Source organism: Euprymna scolopes, chromosome 13, assembly GCF_053919585.1.
Source record: "Euprymna scolopes isolate OS-2025 chromosome 13, ASM5391958v1, whole genome shotgun sequence".
NCBI classification, from domain to species: Eukaryota; Metazoa; Mollusca; class Cephalopoda; order Sepiida; family Sepiolidae; genus Euprymna; species Euprymna scolopes.
In genome coordinates, this window is record NC_136494.1 from 89685379 (window position 1) to 89697993 (window position 12615).

The 12615-nt window shown below is 29.4% G+C and overlaps 1 protein-coding gene across 8 annotated transcripts in view; it reads left to right on the plus strand.

Annotated features, from left to right (window-relative positions):
• Positions 1-215: 215 nt before the first annotated feature.
• The window catches only part of LOC145292083 (dorsal-ventral patterning tolloid-like protein 1), a 2157643-nt gene continuing 2145243 nt past the window's right edge, over positions 216-12615 (plus strand). For all 8 annotated transcript variants that reach the window (XM_080138158.1, XM_080138152.1, XM_080138155.1 and 5 more), the window contains exon 1: positions 216-355. The gene's annotated coding sequence lies outside the window, so the exon portion shown is untranslated. The remainder of the gene's footprint in view (positions 356-12615) is intronic.

Below are 12615 nucleotides of genomic sequence, written 5' to 3' on the forward strand. Positions count from 1 at the left end.
AGGTGGCAAAGAAATCATTACATCAATAGGAGATATATTAAAATATATCTAAATACACACAAACATACACACACCCAATTTCAGGAGTATATAAATAAAAGAGAAAAGAAATTATTAAAAAAATACTACCTTATAAAGGAGGAAAAACAAATTTACCTACATTTTCATCTAGATATAAATATATATATATATATATATTTATTTTAAATAATATATATATAATACATATATATACAGATATCTATCTTACCGCTTGGGATGAGGTTTTTACCGATGGTTTTTGTACTTTGCGATTCAGCTTCTGTTAATACGTCTTTGTTACCCTTTTGACTATTTTGAGATTAACTAATTTAAGGTAAGCTTATCCAAATTTTGGTACCTTTTTATGTTCTATTCTTAATTTTGTTAATTTGATACCATTTATACACACACAGACACACACACACACACACACACACATATATATATATGTACACGCGCTCTGTCATTTTTATATTTATGTCTGCACATTATATGTGATTGTATTTCATGATGCCTGTTGCAAAACATCGCGACACTTTTACATTGCCTCTATCTTTTTTTATAGACTTGTAATTTCAAAATTTATATATATATATATATATATATATATATATATATATATATATAATTGGAGATAAAATATAGCATATGTCAAAAAATTTTTAAAATGTGGGAATTATTTATTAAAAAGCAGAAGAATAAAATGTTGTCTTTTTTTTAATTGCATCCTCTTTTAATTGTTTTTCCTTTTTATCTTTCGCACACACACACACGCATATATATATATATATATATATGTGTGTGTGTGTGTGTGTGTGTGTGTGTAGACATTCAATAACACACACATATGATATCCACGCTTAGATAAAATTGAAGTTTTGAAAGATGTTACTTTTTTCTATCGATTTCATTTCATGAGATTTTTAACATGTATATATATATATATATATATATATATATATATATATATATATATATATATATATATGGCTGTGTTTGGTTGCTACGCAATTCAAATAGTTTAGATTTTATAAACAGACATATATATGGCATTTATTTTGCATAATACTCTACAGTTTTGCGTTGAACACGTTTTGGTGTAGACGACCTGATTGGATATAAAAAATCGTTTATTCATCTTTTCATTGCACATCTTTTTAATTAAGACACAGAAACATATATGATGAGTATCTAATGGTTTCGTAGTAATGCCTAACTATTCTAACATGTGCATATGTTTTAATTTCTAACCCCCCCCGAATATGTTCTTATCCTTCACGTCAATATTATATATATATATATATATATATATATATATATATATATATATATTAGCGCTGGTAATTTTAATTATAAACCTTTCAATAATAATTGTATTTTTTCTTATTCGGTTTTAATTATCCAATAAATATATGTATTATACACTCACATAGTTATAGTGGATGCCAAAGTCATTCTATATTTACTTACATATATACAAGCTTCAACAGTTTAATTCTATTTCTGCTAAATAAATAAATCGATATAATATGTTGTAAAGAGAAACATTTCAAAATATAAGCTTCCGAGCGATGCGAGTAGTTGCATGCAGTCTTTGAAAGATTGCACTATTTCTCGATACGAATTTGGAAAGAACGAAAAATCCACCTGGTATTTTGATTCCATTTTCTGTAACAAAAAAAAAAAAACAGAAAAGAAAAAGAATTGTCTGAATGTGTATTAGTCTTTAATTCCTGATGTCTTGTAGTTTTCGCGTGATCTCTACTACAATGCCGACCCCCAACCACAACTGTTATATTGAACAATCAACAAATTCGCGAGCATGCTCCGTCAGATTCCTTCCATTTCAAAAATCACTTTTCTTTCTTTCTTCATAATTTCTGTTGCTTCGCAGTAAAAATAAATTCTTGCTCAATAGAATGCTCTCATGATATATAGTTTGAATCCATATGCAAATATACCAGAGAATTTATATATATGATCCTTACACGCACACATACATACATACATACGCACATACATACATATATATATTCGTTTAGTTTCCTAGATGTAAAGCCAATGATACTCCTCTGTTTATTAAAGAGTGCTCGGTGAGTCAACAGAAGATGAATAGTGTGTTTATTTATACAAACATTATTGGCTACATATGTGCGTACATGTTTCAGCAGTGCCTTTTTATTCAGAGAGATAATGATAATGATTTTTGTCCTGATGATGTCGTCTCTCTGAAAAGAGGTACTGTTGAAATATGTATGCACGTATGTAGCTTATAAAGTTTGGATAAAAAATACTATATATATATATATATATATATATATATATATATATATATATATATATATATGCGTGTATGTACACACACACACACACACACACACACACTATTCTCGATTCTGATAGAATTGTAGTTTCTGATTCTTTTAAAATCTCGAGTTGTTTAGACTTGGATGTTTAAAAAAAAATTTGGATACTGTAAAAACGCACAATAATATATATGTAATAGGTGCACAGTAGTAAAGGTAAAAATTCACTAGGAGAGTTGATCTGTGCTTTAGTTTCACTTGTACTTTAAAATCAATAAACATTTATCATTTCATCATTTGTAACAGCAATTGAAAATTGTGAAAAAGCAAACAAATAATTACAAAATCGTCTTTTTTGCATCAGAAAATATGCACATTTTTTTTCTGATTTCAATACCGATTCTGATTAATCGTCCTAATATAAATATATATAAATATTTATATATATAATTAGTTTTGGGGGAAAAAAGAAATCCAGCAGAGTGCTCAATTATAAGAAAAATCCGAAAATAAGAGCGTATTATATATATATATATATATATATATATATATATATATATATATATATATATATATATATATATAGAGAGAGAGAGAGAGAGAGATATGAGTATCTAAAAGGGTCCCTAATTATCGAGTTTGAAACTGACGGTACTAATGACATATCTCATCTAAAACTTTCTGTAAACAAAATATAAAATTATATATATATGTGGGATAGAGAGAGCTTACGCATGAACTTATAAAATTTTAAATGTGATCATGAATTTAAATAAGAGGTACCCCAAAGAAGTATACTAAGTAAATGTACAGAAAAAAAAACACATTTGTTTTCCTGTTCCTTGGAGATATTAGCTTTCTATTAATTCCAATAACCTCAAAGTTTTGACTCCATTTTTAGACAAGGAAGTGGTTTACTGTATATATACAGGGTGTCCGTAAAGTTAGTATACAGTCTTTGATTAAATAAACCTGTAAAAAAAATAAATATTAACTATTAATACAAATATAATACAATAAAACAATAAGACTGTATAGTAACTTTATGGACACCCTGTATATATATATATATATATATATATATATATATATATATATATATACACGTTTTTATCCTATAACAACGTTTGTCAGGTGCAGGGGAGTCTTTAGTAGTAAAAATGGTGAAGGTCTTGAACCGTTTTTACAATGTTAAATAATGGGATTTTATTATTGCTGTAATTCCAAAGGATGAATATTATAAATCATATTTTCCAATGAAAGCACACGTCATACAATTTCACGATAGTTTTATTTTTATTGCTTTCTGTTGAACAAGAAAAAAAGATTCATCATTAAAATGTTGGCTTTGCACATTATTAGTATTTCACTAAAAAATATCATAATGATGATGATAAGTGTAATAATAATAATAAATATATTGAATGTCTGCGCTAAGGCAATCTTTGTTGCAATCACAGATTTCCTCAAACGATTATGTATACTGGAAAATAACCCCAAAGCATGTTTCAGGAAAAAAACAGAAAAAACATATAGACTATATAACTCAAATGGTGAATTTTGTTTATATTTTGTGTATATAGTCAAAACACTTCTACATAAATAAGTTAATGTTATTTTTGAAAGATCCAATGATATAGACATTGAAGAGAAGTAAGGCAAATAATATATACATATATATACATATATATATACATATATAAATATATATATACATATATATACATATATATACATATATATACATATATAAATATATATATACATATATATACATATATACATATATATATACATACATATACATACACACGTATATATACACACACACATATATATGCATATATATATATATATATATATATATATATATATATATATATATATATATATATATATAGTATATAATGAGAGAGAGCGAGACTGTTCTACCTTAACATCAAAAATGTTTTTTATTTCCTTTTATGCACGCATTAGTTGCGTGACTTTTAACATTTGTAACCAAGAATCTGTTCCTTGATTCAATGAAAAAAGATATGCTATGCACAGTTATATTGCGGGGGGGGGGGAATAGATATGATAGACGAATAGATGAAAACATACATAGTTTCAAAAGTAAACATATATTTAAATGAAATGGATGAAAAATTCAGCATTCATGTCTATTTGTATGTATATATATCAGAGAAAGAGATGAATTGAATGGTATGTATATGGAGCGTTTGGATTGACATTCAATTGTATAAGCAGACAGATGAGGATTAAATAATCCATGACCACACCAAATTGTTAAGATAATCCATATTTATTCAGTTTTCATAGTAAACTCTATTTGAAAGAATATTGAGCTCTTTGTGTGTGCAAGATCAACTATCATGACTAGATTCGGTCTTCGAGAAGTAAATTTTTGTTATCTTAGAGGTAGATACTTGATATAGGAATGAAGACATATGAACTTGGTTATACATACACATAAACTGCATAGAATAAGATAAAAATTTTGACATATATCTTTAAAAAGATAAAATAGAACACGTACAAACGCACATATCATACCTCTTCGGTGTGGCTAAACGTGGCGAATTTTTTACGTGCTGAGATTCGAAACCCGATCGCTTGATCAGCACAGTGGTCAGCAGTCGGGTATTTTACCCCAATACTATTATACTCGCCCAGAAATAAGTAAAATTATAATGTTTATATATTTTTTACATTGGGTTTAGCGACTCCCGATTGTACTAAATCCATTTTTTTTCTAGATATGTCTTCACGGAATGGCAATTGCTATTTCCTTACTAAATAACTCAATCCACACGCGAGGAGTGTATATATATATATATATATATATATATATATATATATATATATATATATATATATATATATATATATATATATATATATATATATATATATATCCCCGAAACAGTGTTTCATGGTAAACAACTGATGATCCCTTGAAAAATAAATTATTGGTATTAAAGTAAATTCGAGAGCGAGTTGATGCAGTGCTTGCAGGTGATTAAATGACTTACTGACTAGATGGTTTTCTAACGAATGATAAAAAATATTTTTTTGTATAGTTTTAAAGGTTAAAAACTTCAAAGACTATATATATGAGAGAGAGAGAGAGAGATTTTACTTCATATCTTTATTTCTTTCGTTTTCTAACAAGATTTTTGTTTTCTGAAATGTGTCTAAAACTGAGAATATCGAATGTTGAACGATTCAAGTAGTATTTCGAATCAACGTGCGTCATTTTCAATGGTATGTTCATGACTACAAATATACCTTAATTCTGTTTACATTTAGTAAGGAATGTGTGTATGCTTACATATTTCTAAGGACAGTATCTACTCCTAAGCTAATTAAACGATGATTATGGATTTTAGGACGAACACGGTGCTGGGTTTAATAGGTCCAAATCTGGACTATATTAAGTTTATCATACAATGTTGCTACAAGGATGGAAGCAATACGTGAATATTCAGATATCTCCGATTTTTTTTTTTTTTTCGAAATTTAAACAATAGCTGTGAGACACCAATTGATAAATATTCCTCAAATTTCTATTTCTTTGAAGTATTTTTAAAGGGTTTTAGGGATTATCATAACCGCACGACCTTCTATTTGAAAAGTCAATATTTCAGATTGACAGAAAATTTGATCTCTAGTCATTTATCCCCGAGTTTAGCAAGATTTTCTAAATTTTAATCTCTTAAGACCCCTTAAGTTTAAATCTAAAATCTTAGAATCAAAATCATATAATTGATTTGGATGAAAATTGAAATAAGGATTGTAAACATAAGGTTTAGTATGATTATATTTTGATTTTAATATTCATAAATAAGCAAAAGAGGTGGTGCAAAACTGTCCGGTTAATTAATTTTTTACCCGTCCGGGAACGGGTATTGTTCTAGTAAATATATATATATATTATTTAAAAAGAACAATAAAAAAAACATCCAAACATGGCGTTTCGCGAGAGTATTTGTAGTTGTGTTGTTTTAATGAAAATTGAAATAAGGATTCTAGACGTAAGGTTTAATGGAAACATGCTTTGATTTTGATATTCGTAAGTGAACATAAAAGTTGTACAAAACTGTACGTTTATTTAATGTTACTCGCCCTGAGACGGATATTCTTCCAGTTCATATGTATGATTTAATGAAACAGCCGTATTTACATGTCTCCTCACGAGGGCTAGGTGTGACGTAAGTGTAAGCTTAATGTGGGTTATGTTCATCATTGAATGCCACAGTGACGCTTCTGTGCCAGTACCAAATGTATTTTAAAATGACTTCTGCCCTCTTGTCATTTTCTTCATAAGCGAGGGCACCTTCCAATACTGAGCACACGATAGGATTATTTATTGTTAAAAGAAACTGGATTTACTATTTTGAAACCTCTGTGATCTTGCTAATTAATTTAGCGTTCTATAGTATCACTATATATTGTACTATACTATACACTTATATATACAATCTATGGACAATGTATCACAACTTTTCAGTTTTATCTAGACAAGCAGGTGCGTCAAGCTGGAATTCAAACCAGTGTTTTTGACAGTCATGTCTAATATCTACTGCACCACCACAAAATAATGTATATATATATATATATATATATATATATATATATATATATATATATATATATATATATATACTTAGATGTATATAGACGTGTCATGTATATATATATATATATATATATATATATATATATATATATATATACTTAAATGTATATAGACGTGTCATGTATATATATATATATATATATATATATATATATATACACACACACACACATATATATATATATTAGTTTGGTGGTTAAATTTTAAATTCTGATAGAACAACATATAGACACATATATTCGAATTAAGAATTTATTGTTTGACAAAAGGAATATATAGAAGGGCCTATGTTAGGAAATTAAGATAACCCTTCTATATATTCCTTTTGTCAAACAATAAATTCCTTATTCGAATATATGTATCTATATGTTGTTTTTTCAGAATTTAAAATTTAACCACCAAACTTACATATTGCTCTATTCTTAACTATTGAGCTTTTCATTTTTGGCTAGTGTCACCCTAAAATTGTTACTTCAAGTAATATCTATCAGGATTTTCATTTGAATTCTATCAGTGTCTTATCTCACTTATATATATATATATATATATATATATATATATATATATATATATATATATATATATATATATATATATATATATATATATATATAGTGAGTGTGTGAGTTAGAGATGGAGGGAAATGTTAGTTGTTTGAATATTTCATCTTTGTTAAAAAAAAAAGTCTTAGCCATCCTGTGGTGATTTTATTTTCAAACTTTTACATGATTAACTTTATTGGAGAAAACAGAAAAGTAGCAAGAGATAGAAAAAAAGAAAAGAAAATGGAGTATTTCATGTTATTTTCAAAGTTACAAGGGTGTATAATAAAAAGTAGTTGAAAACAGTAAAATAGAGAAAGAAGTTAAAATGTTACATGTTTGGTATATTTAAATAGGTGTAGAAAAAGTGGGAAAATATTGGACAGTATGGTATCAATAATGACTAGAAGCTTTTAGGTGAAAAAAGACTGTAATTTGTTTTGAATAACATTTCAGTACACTCTACTACTTTCTCCAAATGTCAAGAGAAAAAAAGATGCTTTCGTAGCATTACCTAAACACTATATGTACTAAACACAACCTAATTCACATTAAAACAAAAACATTTGCTAATCATTATTTATAATATATATCTACTATTATATAAAATGAACTTTGTGAGCTCGTTCCCTATGGACTCGAAAACGACTGAGTCAATTTTCATGAAATTTCACGTGAAGGTACTTTGTGTCTGGCAGTGCTCCTAAATAGGTTTTGTGTTAGAATGTCTTCGATGAGTATCAATAATCTATAATCGAAATAATCAGCTGAAAGAAGGAACAGGCGATTTTGACCAGAGTTAACATCTTACACAGCCCAACAGCACAAGTGCATTTGAAAAGTTTTATTACCACACAAGCAGAAAGGCCTAACATATAAAATCAACAGTAGATTATTTGTTATGACAGGGGCATGAATGTTTCTGTTTAGAATACGATTGAACCATGATACTTGACCTTTGCATTTTAAACTTTAATGCAAGCCATTATATATAAAGAATAATTTTATAATATCAACAGTAGGTTCTCTACAGTGCAATGTAGACTACAATATATTGTTAACGTAATCACCACGAGGGGCATGTGGAGCTTCCTCCAGGTGCATCACAATGGGTCCTCAATTAGAGCCGGCAATCAATCGATTTGATTGGAAAATGGGATATTTCATTGATTTCGATGATAATAAAAATGTGGGGAGTGTGAAACATTCGTTGATTACCCCAGTCCCAGGCAACGTTGGGTCACCCAGTCAATATGTATTTATATATATAAAGTAAGTTCAAATGTATTAAAATGGACAAACAATTATTTTTTAAGAGTTCAATACATATTATAATTGAAATTATATAAACGTTAGAAAAAACTTTATGCGGATAACTCGTCTTGCTTTGGGGTTCAACTAAATAGTTGAACACCTGTCGAGACGAGTAACATCGTTGAAACGTAGATTAATCCGTGTAGGGTTTTTTTCCTAATGTTTACATAATTTTATTCAGATTTATGTGTGACTATATTTTCATATGTTCTATACTTCATTTCACTGTCTTCCAGTGTATGGAAATTTTTACATTTTTCCCCCGATTCAAAATGCCGTTTTTTCTCCTCATTAAAATCTGCTCTTGTATTTAAATTTGCCCTCGTAAGGCGGAAAGTAAACAGGGACATATATCTGCATACGCACACTATACATGTACAACACACACACACACACACACACACACATATATATAATAGCAGAGCGCTTGGAATTGCTAGTTTGTAAAATATGCTTAAATATGATATTTTAGGTTATGCAGATTTCGTATTAATTATTATAGAGTCATTACTCTATTAATTATTATATTGTACTAAAAATATAGTAATGATTTCAAAAGTAAAAATAAAGAAAACTTGAGTGCCTTAAGCTAGAATAGAAACCAAAACATTTAGTGCTCTAGCTTTAGTCATTACCGTTTAAGCTGTCGTCAGATGGATAAGAAAACAAAAAATTAACTGACTTTATATAATAAATGTATATTTGCGCATACATACAAAAGCACTTTAAGTCGACTTACGCCTGCCAAGTTCCAAAGTTTTTAAATGTTAACCCACTTAGCAGTTATTTGAATCGGCTAAAGACCAAATGAAACTTGTTGCACAGGTCCAAATCCCCTATGTATTACGTTAGAAATCTGTAGATCAAAGATTGATTGAGGAGTTTGGTAAAGACCGTTCCTCAGATAGACTGAAGTTCACTTATATATATATATATATATATATATATATATATATATATATGGTAATGAGGTTAACCAGAGGCTTCCACATTTCATCTCGGATGCCTCAGGTTTTTCTGTGTGGATGAAATGCAGAAGCCTATGTGTAGCTTAAACATGAAATAATAATCCAATACATAAACGGCTATATGTCTGTCTGTTTGTCGGCCTTTCTCCATATTTTCAAACTCTATCTCCTCCGAAACTAAAAGTGGCAGAGCCGCGCTAGGGACCTCAAATGATTGGATGTTTTTACGGGCGTTTTTTTATTGGTCTTTAGACTGTTAAAATTGTTTTTAAGGGGGTCCAAAATGGGTCAAAGTTGAAAAATTCATTAAACATTTTATACATTTATCCTAGTATATTTTTGATTTTTAATTTTTAAATACTTCATATGCGTGTTACGTTGGTACACTAGTAACGTCCCCAGCTTTGAAAGCTACCGTTTTGCCTTCGATTCTAGCGACTCTATAATAATATATATGAAATATCATATTTAAACGCATTTAACGCTCGAGCAAAGTCGCCCCCCGCTCGTTATATATATAGTTTGCGTATATGGCCTAATATTATAAACAGCAATAAGTTCTGAATGACAATATTCTGAATCCTCACTTCAACCAATAATAATTAATAACAAATCTACTGAATCATGACTAATGGAATAAGAACTATCTACCCTTGCGGATTAAATAAAGAGTTCAGCAATTCCATACAGGTTTCTGAGTTTGACATAATAGTCCACCAAGACGGATCTGAAGAAGGCCAAACTATAACTACGATGAGAATAGTAGTCTGAATAATCCAAATGATAAAATTACCAATCCTAATCTCAAAAAATTCCGAACCATAGTATACGAATTAATATATTCCAAACTGAAGAGAATATCTGAGTTTATATGTGAAGAGGCTAAACATAGAATCAACAACACAGTGTGCTTCTCACTTTGTGTCTGTCAGAACAAGTTTTGGCCTAATGGACACAATGCATTTACACACACACACACACACACACTCTTGCTGAAGCAAGCATCTACGTCAGGTTACGAGTTTTAACAATAAACCAAAAAACGCTCTTAGAGTTTTATCAAACGGTGCATTAATTTTTTTTTATGATCAATAGTTGAAGTAGCCATCCTAAAGCAGGTACAGATTATTGAAGAACTTACACTGAATAGGCAAACCTCATAATATGTCCTGGTAATCGAAAGTGATTTTATCACTGAAGTTATGGGATTTGAACATTTTTTTAATTTTGTGGATTTAATTGGATTTGTTAAAAACATTAGAAATCTCTACAATTTTATGTGATTTGCTTATGCTTTAAAGTCCAGTAAAATTAGTGGTAGATGTTTTCAGAGTGGGGTGGAGGTGCACAAGTTACGCTTCTATTAGGACTGTTATATAGTCACCACCATTCTCAGTGCACTTTTGCCAAGAATTCAATGATTCTTCTTAATAAAAATGTTGATTTCTTAGTCTACCACCGTCAATATTTGCAACAGAGAGATAAATCTTTCAGATCACAAATGCATAAATTCAGTCATTATAAGAATGAAATTTGCAATCCTCTCTGATCTATTCTAGTAGAATAAAAATAGGAGGCATTACTTTTGGAACGAAAACTTGAAATCAAATTTTGGATATAATCGAATTAGTGAATATAAACTAGTTGGTTGTTAAATCCAACTTTTTTTAATGAAGATTAACGTTGGATATTTCAACCAAAAATATTGGTGACTGTAGACATGTTTTTGCTTTATTTTAACTAGGTTGTTTCCATACTTATCCACTAATTTCATACACAAACCTTCTGATATATATATATACACACCAAGCCTCAAAGGAAAAGAAAAAGAAAACAACAATCGCTCCTGATGATAATCGGATGCACCGATAGAAAGCGCTTGAGAAGGATATGACTGAACAACAACTTTTTGGCGCCATTTCAGTCAAATAGTTATCAATTTTTTTATGTAATTGCTCGATGGACTTCCATATATTCTAATTAGTTATTATTCATTCTTTCAAACCGGGGTTGTTGAACGGTAGCAAGTTTCCCAATGTTCGGCTCACTTTCTTCACAGGCGGGGGATCATCTTCAACAATAGTATCCGTGACCGAGATAGGCAAAGGATGACGAAATATTGACCTACATTTAAAAAATGTGTCAAAGTACTGATTTCATATGGCATTAAAGTGACTTTTGAAGACATATCTTTTAGTACACATCTACCCCTTAATACTTCAAGCCCGACTGACTAGCTGCTGATTTTCACCCCTTCATTATGAAAATTCATAGATGAAGGAAGACTTACTTCTTCTGCTTCCGATTTTTCCAAGAGTACCAACATGCAAAAATTTATCTGTCGTGCAAGCAAATATCTTGCTGCCAAAATTCCCAGCCAGGTGGCCCTTTTATAAATCTGGTCCTTACGACAGTAACTCTTTACGGTCATATCATCTTGTTTGAAGTAAATAAAAGTGAAAAAAGAAGTTTCGTAAGAGTGGACCCCTTTCTCTAGAAACGTTTATTTTTTAGGCTTACATAAATATGTAAGCAATCTTGTGTTATTTTCGTTTACTATAACAACTATTGTAATCTGAGAGTATGATAATGGAATCACTTTGGTTTTCTCCGGATTTCTATATTTCAATATTACTCACTAAAATGCCAACTATTGATGCCTTTAATTGAGCTGCAGCAAAGGGCTGCAAAAGCTTTATCTGTAGAGGTTTGTCTCATAGAAATGAGCATATAAGTGCTTATGAGTGGTAATAGGAGTATCAGTTGTTCTATTTATAGTAATGATAGTAGTAGAAGTCATAATAAACTTTCACCTTCATGAC